At 53.9% G+C, this 19,999-nt stretch overlaps 1 pseudogene; it reads left to right on the top strand.

The window, feature by feature from the left end:
* The first annotated feature begins 1,250 nt into the window (after positions 1–1,250).
* On the top strand, positions 1,251–19,111 carry LOC138398066 (rho GTPase-activating protein 27-like; annotated as a pseudogene).
* Positions 19,112–19,999: the final 888 nt, after the last annotated feature.

Here is a 19,999-nt window from a genome sequence, read left to right on the forward strand (position 1 = left end):
CTGTTTGAAAAGTTCTGTAACGATCCGATATGAGTATTCAGCTGTTAACTACAGTACTTTCCTATCTTTGTAACCCAGTCTGTAAAGCATGATGTCACCTCTGCAAAGAATCAGGTGACATTCCTTAGGACATCAGGATAACCTCTGAAAGGCTATGCAAAGAGCTAAAGTGCTGATAGTGCCTGCCCCTTGCAAATTGTCACAGACAAAAAACATTTGCTGGACAAATAGCTGCACGCCAGGTGCCAGAAGCTGTGCCAGTTGCTCCAGTAGAGATACCACAATTACCATAACAGCACTTGCAGTTGGAACCACAACCTGATTATTGTAAATCCGCAGTGATTTCCCCATGACTCAGCTACCTTCTTCACAAGCTATTTAGGCACCTGTCAGTGGGGCTGTGATCAGAATCAGCGCCTCTTCACTTTCCAAGTCACTGGTGGTGACTCGTCCCTTCAGGGGTGGGGAGTGGCTTTGGGTTCACTCACTTAATGAAGAAGTTTCCCCCAGGTTTGTCCAACCATAAAAGCCCTCACCCCACATGGCAGGAGCCAGTTGCTGAGGACATCTATTCCAATGCCACATTTAGGAATGGGGGGATAACCACTAGCATGTCTGCAGACCTGCTGAGCCCACTGTGAGGACTTGGGCCACAGCTCCCGCAGTCCTCTAATATCCAGAAGCCCCTACCTTAAGCAGGAGAAACAAAGGCATTTTGAGTATCCAAGTACATGTGCTAACTCAAAATCCAGTATTAAGTAGCACTCTGGAAGGATGAATATCTCCCCTTCTCCAGTGAATGTCTGTCTCTTTAGGGAAGACCTGGAAGAAAACTGCAGCACACACTTGAAGCCACATCACAGGGAACTTCTTCAGGAGGATCTGGGATCCTCTGCAACCAACATACCTCAGGTCTGTGACTCAGCTTCATGAGAGACCATGATTCCCCACTGTGATGATTCCATCGGGCAGACTGAGGATGGCCACCAATTCTTTGGCGTTCCTTGACATTCCTCCACTTGGGAGGTAGCCTCTATGTGCCCTCCCCTTGAAACTGTGCAGACTTCTGAGAGCTTAACTAAAGAATACAGTGAAAGTGACCTCATGCCATTTTCTAGGCCTAGATCTTAAGACACTGGCAGTTTCCACTTCCTGTGTCTTGGAATACTCCCTTTGGGGAAGGCAGGAGCTATATAAGAAGTACAACTACCCTGAGGTCACTGTGCTGTGAGGAAGCCAGAACTAGCCACATGGGGGGGGGGGCTGCATTCAGGGAGCACTGCCCACCAGCCCCGGCTACTGCAGCCATCTCAGCCCAGCCACCATCTGACTACAGCTACCTGAGAGACCCCGAGCAAGAACTGCCCACATTCACACCCATTAACAAGCAAAACCCAGAAAATAACAAGTGCTGGTGAGCATGTAGAGAATTTAGAACCTTGGTGCATTGCTGGTGGAATGTAAAATGGTTCAGCTGCTGTGGAAGACAGTATGCTGATTCCTCAAAAAATTAAACATAGAATTTCCATATGATTGAGCAATTCCACATCTGGGTATATACTGAAAAGAATTGAAAGCAGGGACTTGAACAGATATGTGTACAGCAGTGTTCACAGCAGCATTATCTGCAATAACCAAATGGTGAAACAACCCAAATGTCCATTGATGGATACATGGATTTATCCATTCAGCAAAATGTGGTATATGCATATAATGGAATATTATTCAGCCTTATAAAGGAAAGAAATTCTGACACATGCTACATCACAGATGAATCTTGAAGACATTATGCTAAATGAAATAAGCCAGTCACAAAAAGACAAATATTATATTATTCCACTTATATGAGGTACCTAGAATAGGCAAATTCATAGACACAGAAAATAGAATGGTGGTTGCCAGAGCGTAGGGGAGCGGGGATGGAAAGTTAGTGTTTAATGGGCATAGAGCTTTACTCTTGGAAAATGAAAGGAGTTCTGTAGATGGATTGTGCTGATGCTTGCACAACATTGTAAATGTCATTAATGCTACAGAACTGCACATTTAAATATGGTTAAAGTAGTCAATTTTATGTCATATGTCTTTTACAAAAAAGAAAAAAAAATCCACAGAGCTGTTCAAGATAATGATTGTTGTTTTAATCGACTAAGTTTTGAGGCAATTTGTTATACAAAAATAGATAGCCAGGCCGGGCGCGGTGGCTCACGCCTGTAATCCTAGCACTCTGGGAGGCCGAGGTGGGCGGATCATTTGAGCTCAGGAGTTCGAGACCAGCCTGAGCAAGAGCGAGACCCCATCTCTACTAAAAATAGAAAGAAATTATATGGACAGCTAAAAATATATATCGAAAAAATTAGCTGGGCATGGTGGTGCATGCCTGTAGTCCCAGCTACTCGGGAGGCTGAGACAGGAGGATCGCTTGAGCCCAGGAGTTTGAGGTTGCTGTGAGCTAGGCTGACGCCACGGCACTCACTCTAGACCGGGCAACAGAGTGAGACTCTGTCTCAAAAAAAAAAAAAAAAAAAAACAAAAATAGATAGCTGGAACAAGACCTAAATTACTGCTGTTAAATAGATCCAGCATAGACTACTCACCTGTTTCATTTCTAAGGCTACTGTGACCAATTAGCCACTCCCAAATATCCTGTGGTTCAAAACACTTCGATTAGTACTGAGTCCTAAGTACCCATAAAAGTCATTGGCCGATCTGGTCTTTCACCCTCCTTGGGTTCCCTTCCTCTGCACTTCCGCCGGGGAAGTCCTGAAAACTTAGCCTCACTGATGGTGGGCCGCCACTGCGGGCCAGCCGACCCAGCCAGCAGCTGCTGAACCACGTCCTGGAAATCTTACCCGCACGTCACGTCTGGATCCTGTGCCAGCTCCAGGGCAAGCCTTTGTCTGGGTCGCCATGCCTATCTCTTCACCGAAAAGGAAACAAAGGGAAAGAATATTGAGTGCTTTTGTGCCTTACACAAGATAAAATTTGATTATAGGACCTGCAACTTGCTAGTCCTGAGAGAGCTCTGAATCCTAAAGTAAATATGAAGGTGTTGCCACATCTCTGTGTTTCAAGCAGCTGCCATGCCTTCTGAAAGGCACGAACATAGAGTATTCAGCATGCAGAAGACTGTCAAAGGGTTTATTTTTATTACGTTAAACTGTGCTGTGTTTTCAGTGATCCCAGTGGCCTGGCAATGTGATCCAAGGGAGCCAGCTGGGACCACTATACCATCTGGTCAGATTTGGTGGGAACATGGATGCCAGGAATACATAGAACTCAGAACCCAAACTTCACGGGTACTTATACTATCTTCTCTCTCTCTCTCTCTCTCTCTTTTTTTTTTTTTTTTTTTTTTTTTTTTTTTTTTTTTAGACAGTCTCACTTTCTTACCCCTGGCTAGAGTGCAGTGATGTCATGGTAGCTCACTGCAACCTCAAACCCCTGTGCTAAAGCGATCCTCCTGCCTCAGTCTCCTTAGTAGCTGGTACCACAGGTGCGTGCTATGATGCCTGGCTAATTTTTGTATTTTTAGTAGAGATGGGGTCTCACTCTTGCTCAAGTTGATCTGGGGCTCCTGAGGTCAAGCAATCCTCCTGCCTCAGCCTCCCAGAGTGCTAAGATTATAGGTATGAGCCACTGCACCCAGCCTTCTATCTTCTCATTTCTTAAGATTTGCTATTATTATTTTATTTCAGAGATAGGGTCTCACTGTGTTGCCTAGGCTGATCTCAAATTCCTGGCCTCAAGGGATCTTCCCACCTCAACTTACCAAATAGCTGGGATTATAGGCATAAGCCATGGTGCCCAAATTTCAAGATTTACTATTTCTTACATGCCAACTTTCTTTACTTATTAATCTCCTGAAAAATGTCAGTCATTTCTTTTGGCATACCTCACAAATGATCAAAGATAAAACCTAAAAGCCGGTGGATTAGACAATAAACTATTAAGAGGAGAAAGACAGAAGTAAAGAAAACAAAGGAGAGAAACCGAAACCAAGCCAAATCAAAATGAATTTAGATATAAACAAATAATGGATCACAAAACACCTTCCTTCCAAGAAGAGAAAAAGCAATAGAAATTTTATCAGTTATGTAAATCATCATGATTCAGCTCTTCTGCTAATGAATAAGAAATAGGGGTGGGGCGGGAAGACGCAGGATTTAATATTTGGAAATTTATATTGAGTGTGAGTTAATTTCCTTGATTTCTCCTTGGGTGTGAAGCAGACTCAGAGTAAATGTTTCTAAGTGTGAACTAAAATAAAATTTTAAGGCTCACCCCCCACCGGCTGACTGAATGGACCCCCTCATGGCCAAAGAAATATCCTAAAACTAAATTGCCTGCCAGGAGGAGGGAGGTGAGACATGCCTCATCATGCCTCACTCCCTTCTTGGGGACATCCCTTGTAACCCATTGACAGGCCTAAGGGTATGCAAGACAAACCTGCAGGTCCTCTATTTACACAACAAATCTATGTCCAGCCGCTCATCTCTGATAAACAGCAACTATTTTAAAACACTCCAAGCCTTTAGACAAAGCTCCATGTCTTTAACCAATTACAAGACAAAGAATCTTTAAACCCACCTATAACCTGTAAGCCACCTCTTTGAGATGGCCCACCTTTCCGGGCCAAACCAATGTATGCCTGCCATGTATTGATTTATGACTTTACGTATAACCTCTGTCTCCCTGAAATGTATAAAACCAAACTGTAACCCAGCCACAGTGAGTCCACTTGCTCAAGGCTTCTTGGGAGTGGTTCCAGGTCATGGCCCTCAAATTTGGCTCAGAGTAAATCTCTTTAAAATTATTTTACAGAGTTTGGCTTTTTTCCATTGACAAGACTGACACCCAGACGTTGGGCTCAGAGAAGACTCAAGACTGCCAAAGGAGCCGCACAAAGTCGGCGCCAGGTACCGGCATGACCGTTTTGGGCCCTCTGCTCAGAGCTTCTCCTTTGGTGGAACTGGTAAGTGGTCCTGAGCTCCGGACCTCCCATTTTTGGTTGATGGTCTTGGTTTTCTCTGAGCTGATTCTTTTACTAAGAATTGTTGTTTTGGATCCTAGATAAGTGAGAGACTGAGTTCCTCAGCTCTGAAGAGAAGGGGCATCTTAATCACCTCCCAGCCTTGGCAGCCCTGGGTGACCGGGGTCCTGAGTGGGAATTGCCTGGGGCAATTCCCCAAGACTCGAGAGGCTCTATAGGGAACCCCCCAACAAATTAATTAAGAGAAGACTCCCCTAGGAAACGCAGCAACTTTGCACCTGGCCTGCCCAGACGTGCGGCCCTCAGTACCCAGGCAGCCAGTGCAGTCAGTCCCTGGACGACCTGGCAGGCACCACCGAGTGCCTCCTGCCGGCCTCCTCAGGAGCCCGGGCGGCTACAAGGCCTGCAGCGTGGTGGGCTCCTGGGTGTGCCCACAGCCCCTGGCATGCAGAGACTCTGAGAATGTCTATGAGGCCATCCTGGACGTGCAAGGCCAGCAGCGGGAGGAGAGCCCGGAGCAGCAGGTACACAGCTGGGCGCTGGGGTAGAGGGGGGCGGGTGGCCGCGCCTGCATGGAGCCAGGGTGCGAGGAGACCTGCTCAGCTTAGCGTCCCGCTAGACGCCCGCCACTGTGTTCACCGACTTCGGGCGAACTCACTTTCCCCAAACCCAAAATGAGAGAGGTACAGGCTCACAATCTCTTCTCTGCAATTCCCAAGTGCCAAAGCTCCCTGGAAGCCCAAAGGATTTTGTAATTCACCCGGTGACAAAATTTCATTTGAACCAATATGAGGATGTTGACAGTCTTTATCACACTTGGCATGAATATTCATATTTTGCTGCAGAAATGCAACTAAACTTAATCGTAGGGTGCAGCCCAAGCCCTGCCAGGAGGTTATGTAACCTCTGGCGGGTGTGTGCTGTCCTGCAGCCCATCTGTAGTCTGAAACGCACCTGGACGTGGGGTGGGGCTTGCGGCCCTGCACTGGCTCCAGCGGCCTCGCCTCCCTCCCGGGAGCTTGGGGGTTCAGACGAGATGGATGTGAATGGCAGGCATCCATTTCCCTTTTGGGCTGTTTCCAACATTTCAGCTTCTTTCTTTCTTTTCTTTTCTTTTCTTTTCTTTCTTTCTTTCTTTCTTTGAAAAAACCAAAACCCAAAACGTCTCGATGAGTTTGTTTCAGAAAGAAGGCCAGTTATGGTAAGGGTGAGGAGGGAGGGTTCTCTCTTCCGAGTCCAGTTGTGTTAATTTGGGAAATTGAAAATAGAGCACGTTTTAAAAACACTCTTACATCTTCAGAATCCTTCCGGGGGCCCTGACATCTTGAACTTTAGCAACTTTTCAGGGAGGGGCGCCCTGAGGAAAACAAGATGCGCAGAAACCGTCTGACCCCTTCGCCAGGGGCGTGATTTCCCACAGGCCGTTCACTTCTGGGGGGCTCACTTCCTGTCGGGGTCTCGGTTTGTTCCTCAGCCCAAAGGGAGGGGCAGAGGCTTGGATTTGACTCCCCTGGGTGCCCTGCCAGCTGCTGATGAGCCACCTAACTGCCTCAGCCCAGTGTCCCCGAGTGTAAGCACTGTACCTAAGGATCAGGGTTGTGGCGACCCTTAAATGGGGCGGGGCGCGGAAGCGCTGGGCAGTAGCGGGCGGTCCACTCAGACGACCTGGGGTCCCCCTCGGTGCGCTTCCCTTCGGGTCTGCACAGCCTTCACTGGGGTTTCTTCGGGGGCAGCCCTCCCCCTGGTGGCCAGGGTGGGGAACAGCACCCGGCGGACCGGGATGCAGGTGGGGCCACGTGCCCCGTGGCTCTGCCAGCAGGCAGGCAGCTTCTCTGGGGTAGGTGGCTGGATGCCAGCTCTCCTTCCCCCAGAGCCCCTTCGTTTCTGGGCAGGCTCCCGGTGGCGCGCTCCCAGGCACATTCTCTGTCCCGGTGACGGTGGGAGTGTGCCTGCCCCTCTGAGCTGTGCCCTGGAGGTGGGGGAATGGCCTTGCCCTTGGACAGTGTGCACAGAGAGTGTGTGCTGAGGAGGGGCGAGGCAGCCCTTGACCATGAACCAGGGCTCTGTAAGTCTGCCCAGGGGCCAGCACCTAAGAGCCCAAACCAAGGAGGAAGGCGATCCCCCAGGTCCTGGCATCTCCAGTTGCTGAAGGCAGGTGCGAAGGTGAGGATGAGAACAGCGTGTAGACAACTGGCCAGAGCCGCTATATGGCCAAGGGTGGAGCCTTCCCCAAGTTTAAGTGGATGGGCAAGAGCCAGGAGACTGGGAGGCTGAGGATGGGGAGGAAGGGGCTGCTGAGAGGGGATCCTGGGAGAAAAGATGAGGGAGGGCCCAGAACAGAGAGGCAAGGATGTGAGGAGGGAGGCGACCAGGGTCACTTGGGAGGGTGAAGGGTGCCTGTCTGCAAGGCATCAGCTCAGGGCTTGGGGCAGGCTACTCGGCAGGCCCAGGGCACCCCCAGAAGAAAGGAGCCTCTACCATGTACGGCTTTTTACAGCCTTGTCATTCACCATTCACTCAAATAGCACATACTGAGCACCTGGTGTGTGCTGGTCACCCTGCTGCACACTGGGGACCCAAAGCGTCATAAGACACAGTCCCAAAGGAGCTAACAGTCCCGTGGGCTCTCATTCAAAGGCTTGCACCCAGGGTTAAGCTCCTGGCATCTTGGAAGGCAGGCATAGGTACCCCAATTTGCCCTGAGTACAAACAGGTTCAGAGAGGTTTAGTGACTGGCCAAAGGTCACACAGCCAGGAAGTGGCTGTGTCCAGGTCAGTTCTGGGCCCTATTTCAGCCAGGTGGCCTTCAGGGTTAGCCACCCTGTTACCCTCAGCAAGAACAGTACAAGCCAAAGGCAAACAAGTGCTCACTTTTCTGCACACCCCTATGTGCCCAGCCCTGTCGTGGCCATGAATTCCAAACCCTGACCTTGCTATCTGCAGCTGAGGGTGCAGTAGGAGAATCTGACATTCCAGGAGAGGGCAGAAGCAAAGGCTTCTGAGGAGGGAGAGATGGAGGAGAGGGGGTGATCTGGGTGGACACCTCTCCTCCAAGGTGGCCACTCAGGGAGCCAGGGAAGCCTGGTGAAAACTTCTGAGGCCCCTCCCCCGAGACCACAGTCCTTATTTCTGGGTGCGGTCACCGTCCCACCCCAGAGGCAGGAGAGCTGGCCGGGAGCCCGCTGCTGCTGCCGGACACTGGCCACTGGGAGGAAGAGTTACGGCCCAGTTGCCACTTCTTACACAAACAGCCCAGGAGGCGCCACACCTGAGCAGGTGGCCTGCACAGGAAGGAGCCCAGGGCCCTCGTCCTCCCTCCTCCAGGAACTGTGAGTGGACCCCTCACCTGGGGAAGGAGGCGGCCACGGTTTCCTGTCCTCCCTCCTCCCCCAGACTCCCCACCAGGCCCTTCCCTATCCCGTCCAAAAACTCACCTGGTGACCCCTCCTGTCTGGATCGCAGACCCGCTCCCACTTCCTGGGGCAAACTCCAAGGGAAGCCCAAGGTGGCCGTGTCTGAGATATAGCAACTGGCCTCGGGACAGATCCACCTGTCCTCTCTCGGGGCCAGCCAAGGGTCTTTGGAAAGTGGGGTTGGTAACAGCAGGGGCCCTGCAGCTAAGCTGAGGGGACTCCAGGGAGCTCCCCGCCCCCCAGCTAGGGCAGCCCTGGGTTGCTGGCTGCTTTCCACACACCTGGCCTGACTTTCCCTCTCCGTGACTCACGTGCTGCCCCAGGGCCCGGGAGCCCCACTGCCCAGACTGTGACCTGGCTTGTGAGAGAGCAGATTCTTGGGTCACCCCCCACCCCACATAGCTCTGGCCACCCGGAGCTCTCCCCACCTACCCCTCCATCCCCTGCAGGCTGGGAGGTGGCCCCATGGTCCTCTGGGGATCTCCCTGGAGCCCCGGCCTCATTATTCGCCTCTCAGCCCCTGGTTCCCAGCAGCCCCAGGCCTCCTGAGATGGGCCCTTAACAAGCCCACCCACCTCCTCCCCTCCTTCCCGGGCCCCAGCAGTTGGCCTCCCTCTGCACCTATTTTCTCTGCCCTTCCTAGAGCTGACCGAGTCCAGCGGTGGGAGGGGACGGGCATCAGCACTGAAATGTCAGCCTGCACGGGCGGTCAGTGCCAGGCCCTGGGGCATGGGAAGAACATGACATGACGTGACAATGCGATACACTGTGGTTGTGATATGATGTGGTGGCGTGTCTGCTGGGTGCAGGATCTAGCTGGCAGAGGAAGTTCTAGGGATGCCTCCTGGAGGAGGAAAGTGTTGCCAGAGGTAAAATCTAAAGGTTTCTACGATTCCCTCCCATGAAACCCTCTGGACCCGGGGCTTTTTCAGTGGCAGATTTTTTTCTCAGTGTTAATGAGATCTATTCAAGTATCTACTAGTTCTCTAGTTAATTTTGGTCATTTTATATTTTACTACAAAAGCATTTGTTTTCTCTAGATTTGTATATATTATGCTTTTAAAATTTATTAATTTCTTTGTGGCCAAGTAAATGATTTTTTTCTAAGTTTTTCATAGACATATGGAAAAAATGTACACTTTCTATTTAAGGGATAAAAGGTCCCTCGTGTATCAAATCAAGTTTATTAAGTTTATTGATTATGTATAATTCAAAGTTTCACTTCCTTTGTATCCTTTTTGGTTTTTGTCTTTTATGCTAATTCTGATGAAGTTTTATTAAACCTCCCTCTCAAATTTTCCCTATAAAGTTCTTCTGGTGCTTTCATTAGTTTTTTCTTTTCATATTTAACGATGCTGCTTTTGGGAGCGTGCAGATTTTGAGTATTCTGTCTTTATGAATTGTGCATTTCTGTCACTACATGTCATCTCTCTTTATCGTGTTTTAGTGCTTAATCTTACATTTTACCCTTCTATTTTTAATACGGCCACTCTTTAGTTTACATTATATTACATTAAAAATAAATCTTTTTATTTTCAACCATTATCATTTTTTAAACTGTATTTCTTGTATACATCATATCACTGCATTTTAAACCTGAGCTGACTCTTTTACTAGGAGAATTCGATCTGTTCGAGCTTCATTTAATAACTGATAGGCTAATTTTATTTATTTATTTTCCACTGAGGAGTCATAAATTCTAGACATCCTATTTCACACCTGAAAACTTCAGCATGCATTTCTGAAAAGTAATGTTTTGTTTTTCATAACCACCCTACCATTATTATAGCTGACAAAATTAACATTTATTCCTGAATGTTGTCTAAGACCTGGGCTATAGTCAAATTGCCTCCGTTGTCCTAACACATCTCTCTCCCTCCCTCCTTCTCTCCCTCCCTCTCTCTCTCTCCTGGTTTGTTTGCACCAGGATCCAGTCCAAGGTCGTGCCTTGCTTCTGGCTGTCTCTCTAATCGCTTTTGAACACCCCCCACCCTTTCCTTTGCCTTGACGCTGACTCGTCAAGAGACCAGACCAGTTGCCCCCTGGGGTACCTGTCTGTCGTGTGTGCTGGCTTCCTTGTGGCAGCGTTTCCCTGTTCTAACCCGTGTGACCCGTGAAGCCGTAGGGTCTGAAAGGTTCAGGCACGGGGATCCCCAGGGCTCAGCGACAGATGATGCTAAGGAGGCAGGAGTCACAGGTGATTCTACCTGAGTAACAGGTGATGCTGACACGAGAAAGGGAGACAATTTGATTTTGGACATCTTCCCAGGCCTACAAAGGACACCCGGCAGCAGTTGGATGTGTGAGCCTAGAGAGGGGTTGCGAGTTGGTGACCTACAGCTGGTCGTGCTCTCACAGGCGGCAGAGCGAGAAGCCAGGTGAGACACCCGGCACTGAGGCCGTGGCAGAGGCGGCGCAGCCCCAGCCCAGTCAGGCTGAAGGAGGACCGGATCTGTCATCAAGGGAGTGTGGAAGGCCTTCCGAGCAGGAGGCTGGTGTCTAAGTGAGGGGCAGAGAAGTCAGCTCTGAAAAGGAGGAAGGGAGAAAGGAATTAGTCGGTAAAAGGCGATGCGAGCTGGGCCCAGGGAGCACCCAGGCCACTTCTTTGTTCCTGCCCAACATCTTACTTGCCTCTGTGAGTACACAGCTGTGAGATCTGGGTTATCGATATCTTATTATTGGTAATAAATATAATTAATGCAATTGTCCCATCCATCTGCAGCACTAAATACTTTGAAAAGCACTTTCAAGAACATTTCCTCATTCTATATTCACTACAATTTCTGGAATGGGCAGAGTAGACATTTTATACCGGGGGAAACTGAGGCAGGGAGGCATTGTGACTTTCTGAAGGTCACCCAAGCGGCAAGTGGCTAAGTCAGGACTGTGTGACCCCAGTGGTCCTCTGAAAGTCACGTCTCCTTCCTCCTTCCCTAGGTGGACGAACCCCCGGAGCCCGTGTGGGCCAACGTAGAGAGGCAGCCTCAGGCCACTTCGCCGGGCGCTGCCGCGGCCCCCCACCCCAGCCCTGTGTGGGGGACGCACACAGGCAGCAGCACTGGGCGCCCCCAGTACTACAACCCGGACACGGGCGTGACGACCTGGGAGTCGCCCTTTGAGACTGCTGAGGTCTCCGCTATTCCAGCCACCTCCCCGACCTCCGTGGGCAGCCACCAGAGCCTCGAGACCGAGTGGAGCCAATGCTGGGAAGAGGAGAGCCGCAGGGTCTTCTGCAGCCCCTTGACCGGCGACAACGCTTGGGAGGGGATGCGCCCGAGACTGGCCCCGGCCGCCCCAGGGACCAGAGGGCGAGGGGCGGGGCTATCTGCGATCCCTCTGGCCCCGCCCCCTGCTCCACCCGGCCCCAGGGACCCAATGGCAAGGGGGTGGGCTGGTCCCTGCAGCCCCCCATTCCCGAGAGGGACTACCCTGAGTTGCTGACCAGTTACCCAGAGGAAGACTATTCCCCGTGGGCTCCCTCGGGAGCCCGGCCCCACCTCTCCCTTCACCACACACCCCGGCTGGTCTTGTCACATCAGCCAGGACAAGCAGAAGCTTTACACCAACCACTTCACCCCAGAGCAGGTAGGGGCAGTGGGCAGGTGGACCCAGACAGCCGCGGGTGGCTCCCCTCTACTCTCCTCACTACGAGCTCCCCTTGGCACTCTAAACCGCAGCTCCCACGCAGACCCTAAGCCAGCCCAAGACTCGGAGTCGCCTGCATCTGCCTCTCCGAGCTTCCTCCTGCTGACCTGGACACCGGTTGGAGGGAGCCTTTTCTCTCCTCTCACGAGCTGGGTGGGGAGCCCTGATCCTCCCTCTCCCCACAGCGGGTGAAGTTGGAGGACCAGCACGGGAAACAAACAATACTTCTACAGCCCAGACGACTCCTCCCTCCGGTCGGAGCTGCCCCAGGTAACCAGCTGGGGAGAGAGGGGGAGACTATATATGACAGTGTCTTCCTCCCCAGGTCCCTGTCCCTGCCCCTCGAAGCATGCACAAATCTAGCCAGGACAGTGACACTCCAGCCCAGGCCAGCCCTCCTGAGGAGAAGGTAAGGGGGTGGCATGAAGGCCCTGGCAGGACCACCACAGAAGAAACGGGGAGTTTCTGGAGATCCTGGGGGCAAAGACTGGGTGGGAAACATCTGTCTCCCCCATGGCCCCAGCACCAGCCCCCGGAGGTGGGTGAGGCTGGGAAGTGGGAAGGAATCTCTCCTGCCACTGCTGCCGGGGCGCAGGCGCCACCCGCTCCAGCCAGGAGGCTGGGCTGGTACGGAGCGTTCAGTGGAGACACAGGCCCAGCCCGTGGGGGGTTGCAGCCGAGGGGGAGACTGGCCTCTGCCCCCCATGCCTCACCCTCTGGACTCCCTGCTCGTTCCCCTTCTCTTAGATCAGGACCCTGGACAAGGCAGGGGTGCCGCATCGCACCAGGACGGTGGACAAGGGAAAGCGGCTCCCGGGAGAGCCCCTCTGCACCTAGACCTTGGCAGGGTGGGCCTTAAAGATGAAGTTCACTCCCCACATGCCAGGCTCTTATTAATCCTCATAGTGACCTCATGAGAGGTCCTGTGAGGAACCTGAGGCACCGAGAGATTAAAATGACTTGCCCAAGGTCACCTGGCTACCAGGTGTTAGATTTGGGAGTCCACCCCTCACAGTCGGGTGCCCTAGGCCTGTTCCTAAGCTCTGTGCCCTGCTCCTGGGGCTAGGAGGGGCCCTCAGCCTAGACCAAATCTAAGTCCTGCCCACCCGCTGCTTCCCCACCCCCATCTAGGTGGAAGCACTGGAGGGGCTCCTGGCCGGTGCTGGAGGGTGGTGTCCTGACGTTCTTCAAGGACTCACAGACCCCAACTGCAGTTGGCCTGGTGAGGCCCAGGCCCCCAGGGCAGGGACCCCCTCTCTCCCCGGCCGCCCTGTCTGGCTTAGAACAGACCAGATCTGAGACAGCGGTCTGTGAGTGTCCAAGGAGCTGGGCCTTCGCAGGGAGCGGGTGACGACAGCAGGTTCACCCCAGGACAAGCAGTTTTAGCCACTCGGGGATGGGGAGCAGTCCTTGAGGGTGGACAGCTCGAGGCTGGAGGGCAGGGAGGCTGGGGCTGGACACACCTGCTCACAGGGACGGGGCTCTGCTCCTTCCGTCCGTCTCCTGGGCGGACAGGCAGCAAGGGACAAGCCAGCCAGCAGGATCTCTGAGTTCCAGGAACCGTTGGGTCCCTTTCACCCAGCCACCTCATCCTGTCCCTACAGCCACAGTGTGGTAGCAGGCCCCTCGGAGCTTAGGGCTCCCTGTGACCCTGCCCACCCTTCCTCCCTGTCCCACAGAGGCAGCCTTCCAGGTTCTGCACCCCTGAGTACATGGTGGAGCTGAAGGGGACCTCTCTCTCCTGGGTCCCCAAAGGCAAATCCAGAAGGAGGGAAGGGTCGTCCTGTTGTCCAGGGACCCTCACTGTAGGCGAGCCCCAAGGAGGAGCACCTGGGAAGAGCTGGGGCTGGAATTCTCAGGGCTCAAGGCCATGGATTCTGTAGTTCCCTCCCCAGGAGCTGAGTTACTCGTCCTTGCCCTGGAGGGTGGTGAGAAGTAGAGGCCTCTGGGAGATGAGACCCTGTGTGCCTAGAATAGTGGCCGCTAGAATGGTGGCAGCATCCCAACCTGAGGCAGGAAGCTCCCTGGCCCTGGTGCTTACTCCGACGGGCTGGGCAACCTGCTCTTTCTCCCCGGGTCCCCATCCTGCCCCTGGGCCAGAGCCCAGCTTCCCACTGGACTGGGTCCCCAGTGAGTAAGCCAGGGCGGGGGATGGGCTGCCAGCCTCCCCCAGCAGGTGAGGGTCCTCCCACGGCACGCCCTTCACTGTTCACGTGCTGTCTCATTTTTCTTTTTCTTTTCTTTTTCTATTTTTTGGAGTTAGAGTCTCACTCTGTCACCAAGGCTAGAGTGCCATGGCATCATCATAGCTCACAGCAACCTCAAACTCCTGGGCTCAAGCAATCCTGCTGCCTCAGGCTCCCGAGTAGCTAGGACTACAGGCACACACCACCATCACACCACCATGCTTGGCCAATTTTTTAAAAATTTTTTGTAGAGACAGGGTCTTGCTTTTTTGTCCCAGCTGGTCTCAAACTCTTGGCCTCAAGCAATCCTCCGGCCTCAGCCTCTCAAAGTGCTGGGATTAGAGACGTGAGCCACTGCACCCAGCCTAAACCTTAGCTCTTAAAAAATGTCTAGTGTGTAGCTCCACAAACATGGGATCTAGAGGCATGAGGCCAGTGTCTGCAAAAGAGCTCCCCGGAGGTTTAGTTAGGAGTCTCAGGGCTGTTGAGTACCATATGATGATGATAGCCAAAAGCATAACCTTGTACCTCGGCTCAGAAAAAGCCATTCTGCAAGGAGCCTGAGTGTGTAGCTTTCTGATGATTCACCAAGGTTCATTCAGTTCTAGAACCAGGATATCTACAGAGCAGAGTTGGAAAACTGGTTTCGTCTCGTGAGCTACTCTGATCTGGAGCTACCTTGAGAATTCTGGAGCTTTCTCCAGGCTTGGCAGGGTAGGGTTCTGTGATCAACTAGCAATGTCTGCTATAGTGTCACGTGGAGGAGGGACATCACATTTGCTAGCCATGTGCCTTCTCTGACCTCGAGGGACAGCCTTCCAACAGTTCTCTTATGAAGGTCATCTGTGGGCTTTTGATGAAAGTGTCGGAGCAGGACTTTCTGAGCTGTCTGTGCTGGCCAGGAGCAGGAGGCAGATGGTGCTGTTGGAAGCTGCTCAGACCAAGGGGAGGCTGACAGTCCTGAGTGGAGGTCAAGGAACCCCCTGCCTCCTGGCTAGCTGGCGGCCACCCTCTCTCCACTCCAGGTGGCCTGTAGGCCACTCCAGGACGTTCCTCAAGAGAGAGCCCCAAATTCTATATCATCAAGGACAGATGGGTTACTGGGGCCCAGGAGATGTCCACACCAGCTCTTCCTAGTCACCCCAAAGCCACAGAAAACGTTAGTATCAGTCCCCCGAGAGCCGCTAGTACCCTCAGCCTGCCTGTGCGTGCGGCAGGATCGACGTGTCCTGCAGTACGTTGCTGGGTAGCTATGTAGCTCGGCCACATTTTGTTTTTTTAACCAGAACGAATCTGCAGAACAGCTTTGTCTTCTGCATGAAACTTTCAGATACGAGCTGACTATGTTTTGAGAGAGCTGCCATGGAGAATGGAGGTTGTTTTAGAAGTGTCATTAGGCCACTCTCTGGGGTCATCCCCAGCGGGGCCCCTGCCTGCTTAGATCACAGTGGGGCTGTGCTGGCCGCCGCTCAAGGGTCTCTAGTCATTGCAAGGGAGGTGGAGGGGTGGAACATGCGTTTTTCTTTTTTTCTTCATTTTTAAAGCAGTTTAAATATTAATAGTATTCATGTATGAGTTTAAAAGGACAGTCGAAGGACAGTCCTCTCTGATGCTAGAAGTTGTTCCTTGTTTGAGACAGTTTCTACTGCCTCTCCCACTGGACCTAACGGGCAGGGTTGGCGGGGGCTGCCACTGCCCAACATTGACATTAACCCTGAACTTGGTCCTCAGAGCCAGAGGCTAGGGAGGATCCATCCACTCAGAAAGGGCTTGGAGCTTCAGGCCTGTTGTAGCCAGTTTTCTTCTGGCATTTTGTTTAATTTCTGCTTCTCAAATTTCTGCATCTCAGTAAAGTGGGCTGGGGGTCGAGAGAGGGTGGGGACTCCTGGCTGCTAAAAGAGGGCAGCACTCTAGGTCCTCAGTGAGCATATGGGAGGGGCACGGAGGACACTCGCTTCCTCTGGGATCCGCTTTCAAATTCTCTCTCCCCACATCTCCTTCCCTGTCAGTTCCAGTGGCCGAGGCTGTCCCTCAGGAAGCTTCCCTTCCTTAGATTTCTGCAGGCCAGTGCTCTGGGTGAGGGCCGCCACGTCCTTCGGGGGCTCATGTGGAGGTGGGTTGGGGCAGGGGAAGTTTCCCCGACAGCTGAGCCATGCAGATCTGCGCTCCACTGCCACTAGCTATGTGCCCATGAGGAAGCTGCTAAAACTCACTGAGCCTTGGTTTGGTCATCTGTAACACAGAGAAGCTGTCACCCACTGCTTTAAGTGTGGTGGAAGCCCTTGGTTCCATTAGGCTCTGAGTTCCTGGGAGTAGGGGACAGGTCACCTCCATCTCTGTAACCACCTCCTTCGGTGCCAACACCCAGGGCAGACTCAGGGAACCAGAGATGACCCAGTGATTTGTGTCCCTCTAGCTACAGAGTCGCAATGGCTCAGGCCATCATCAACACCTGGCACAAGGCCATTGCCCAGGGCATCCAGGAGCTGGTAGGCAGGGCCTGGGGTCTCTAGGGCCACTAGGGAGGGGTGGCCAGCTGTTATACAGGGCAGCTGTGCCACTGTGGGACACAGGGAGCTCCATGGCACCAGTGGGCAAGCGCCACTCCCTGCAAATGCAGTGTCCCCTGCATGGCTGGGATGGCAGGATGCTAAAGAAACTGCCTCTGTCATCTGTGAATCCAGCCTGGGGGTGGCCCTGCAGGCACCCTCTCCACGTGCGGTGGGGAGCTCACCCTAGAGGAATTTCCCATTTTGAGGGAGGCAGGAGGAAAAGTAAATATTCTGGAAACCAACTTCAGGCTGGAATGGCAGGCTGAAACTAGAAGGTAAAGTTTAAAAGTATTGATTTCAAGAGTCTCCCATTTCTTAGGTTCAAAATATCAATTGTATAAGTAGAGATAGGGCAGGTCCTCTCTGACAACTATTTACCTGGAAATGACCTGGGGGGTTTTGACCCGTAATTCCCTATGAGCCAACACTGGGTGCAGCTTTTGGCTCTATTAATAGAGGTAGGAACCCAGAGCCAGAGAGGTGATGTTGGTGCAGTTGTCGGCAGTACTCCAGCCCCAGCCAGAATTAGAAGCTCAGAACTGGGAGCCACATACTGGGTTACGTCTACAGGAGCTGAGGAAAATACAGGAAGAGGGGCCAGGCACTGGGAGGTGGGTAGGGGAGGACAGGATGACTGATTCCAACACCTGTTCGGCTCCAGGCAGCTAAAGGAGGCCAATGTGCTGAGGTTTCATAGTAAAGGTGAGGGGAGTTAACCTGGGTAAGGGAAGAGAGATCGCTTTGCCTGAGGACCGTGCCTGCTGGGAGGGCATTTCAGGTCCCTTGCCCCGCCCCAGAAGGACTCCAAGGTCCTTCCTCTCTGAAGCTATGTGATTGCGGTCTGCAGACTTGCCCCCCCCCCCCCGCGCCCCGGAGGAGGAAAGTGAGAGTGGCAATGTGGCCTTCAGGTCTAGTGAGCCCTGGGAAGCTGGCAGGAGAAAGAGGATGACACGCGGCTGAGTCCCGGTGTGTGCAGGGCACGGGGTGGGGAGCATCCCAGAGACCTCTCTCAGCGGGTGGTGATGCCCCGCTGGGGCCTGCCCTGCCAACAACCCAGATGCCACTGACAACTCACAAAGTTCTACTTTCCCCTACATCAGGTGCGCCCACCCTGGGCCCCAGGGGTCTGGAGAGCGCAAGTTTCTGCAGGGGCAGCCCAGGCTGCCGTCGCTGCGGTAGAAGGGCTACATCAAAGGTACCGGCTTGCAGAGGGCACGCACGGGTGGCGCAGGGCCGCGCGGCGGCCGCTGGGCGGCGCTGACGAGCCTGTCCCCCAGAACAGGTTCAGCCGCGCTGGCCGCACTGTGCCAGCGGCAGCGGAGCCGGGCGCTGCGCTTCGTGCCCCGGTGGGTTGCGGTGCGCGGTACGTGGGGTGGGCTGGGCCGGGCCTCCTGCCAGGACTGCAGGATGGAGACCCCTGGGTGGGCGCAGGGTTGAGTGGGGAAAGAACAGGAGGCCTTGAGCAGGAATCACAGCAGGGGCTTCAGCCCCACCCCTCCCAACCCGGGTCCGCGCCTCCCTCCGTCCCAGGGCTGGACATGGACAGGCTGTACCGCATCAGTGGAAACCTGGCCACTATCCAGAAGCTGCGCTACAAGGTGGACCACGGTGAGGCCAGTCCCCATGCCTCCCTCCGGGGCCTGAAGGCGCTAAGGGGCCCTGACCTCCCTTCCTCCGCCCCAAATGAGCGTCTTGACCTGGGAGACCGACGCTGACGCTGGGAGGACGTGCACCTTATCATGGGCGCGCCGAAGCTCTTCTTTCGGGAGTTGCCCAGAGGTGGGGTGGATGGGGCAGGAGAGGAACTGTCCTGCCTAGGGCCACCGCCTTGGCCAGGCTCTGTGCCACCACGCTTGCTGATCCCGCTCCCCTCGCAGAGCCCACCCTCCTACTCCTCCCTCCCTGTCTGACTCCCTCCCTCTGATCCTTCCCTTGCTTGAGTTGCACGACCAGGCCCAGCGCAGCCGCTGTATTCGTGACCTGGTGGGTTCGCTGCCTGTCCCCAACCGCGACACGCTGCGGCTGCTCTTCCAGCACCTGTGCCGGTGAGCCGGGTGGGTGGGTGGGAATGGGGTGGCGGGTCCTGGCAGGACCCCCTCCACGGCTCCCCCCAGCTCTGGGCCCTGATTCCACCTGCCTGGCCGCAGGGTGATGGAGCACGGCAAGCAGAAACGCATGTCGGTGCAGAGCGTGGCCATCGTGTTGGGGCCCACGCTGCTGCGGCGGGAGGCAGAAGAGACCAGCATGCCCATGCCCATGGTGTTCTAGAACCAGGTGGTGGAACGCATCCTGCCGCAGTGCTCGGATATCTTCCCGCCGCACTGACTGCGGACCTGCGACTGGGGGTGGCTGGAGGCCACCCAGCTGGACTTCAGGAGACCCTCCGCCTCCCCCGCGTCTGCAGGCGGTTGTGACGTCCTCACCTCTCGGTTCCGAGGCTATGGTGACCCCTCGTGGGCAGTTCGCAAAATGTGATTTTTTTTTCTGAGGTATGTCCTGTTTGGGGTTAATTGGGTTCTGCTTTGTATGGCACTGTTGCCCCCTGTGCGTATGCGACAGTGTGCGGCTGAGTGTTCTGGGAGAGACCATCCTGGGAAGAGAAATTTGGTGAGGGGGCTTCCCCTGAATGAGGTCCTTCACCAAGACCCCGTGTGTCCCAGCCCTGTGCGGACGGTGAAGCAGCTAAGACAACTGCCCCGCTGCCCAAACAGGACTGACCCGGCCTCCAGCGTGGGCAGCCGGACCTGCCCTCCTCAGGCGTCAGGGATGATGCTGCCTCGGGCCCACTGGCAGGCTGGCTGTGGCCCAGTTTCACCTGCTTTCCTGTTCCAGCTCCATGCTCCTGCCCTCCCTGACCTGCTGGTGCTCTGCGCAAGCGTTCTTCATGTTGGCTAAATGTGCACTCTGAACCTGCCACTTGACATGCACCGTTTCCACACACCGTCCCATTTTACAGATGAGGAGACTGAGGCTTGCAGAGGCAAAGCGACTTCTTCAGGGCCCAGTAGAGGATCTGACTCCCCAGAAAAGGCTCCTCTCACACTAGAGCACAGCCGGGGGGTGGGGTGGGGGCCCTCTAGCTGTCAAGTATCCCTGCCTGGTGCCCACCTAACCTGAAGAGTTGAGAGAGGCTGCGGGGTGGGGCAAAGGAGGACACAACCCCAGGATAGGAAGTGTGAACCCTGGGGTCTGCAGCCCCTCCCTCCTCAGACA

The sequence above is a fragment of the Eulemur rufifrons genome, chromosome 17 (genome assembly GCF_041146395.1).
Source record: "Eulemur rufifrons isolate Redbay chromosome 17, OSU_ERuf_1, whole genome shotgun sequence".
Classification (NCBI taxonomy): domain Eukaryota; kingdom Metazoa; phylum Chordata; class Mammalia; order Primates; family Lemuridae; genus Eulemur; species Eulemur rufifrons.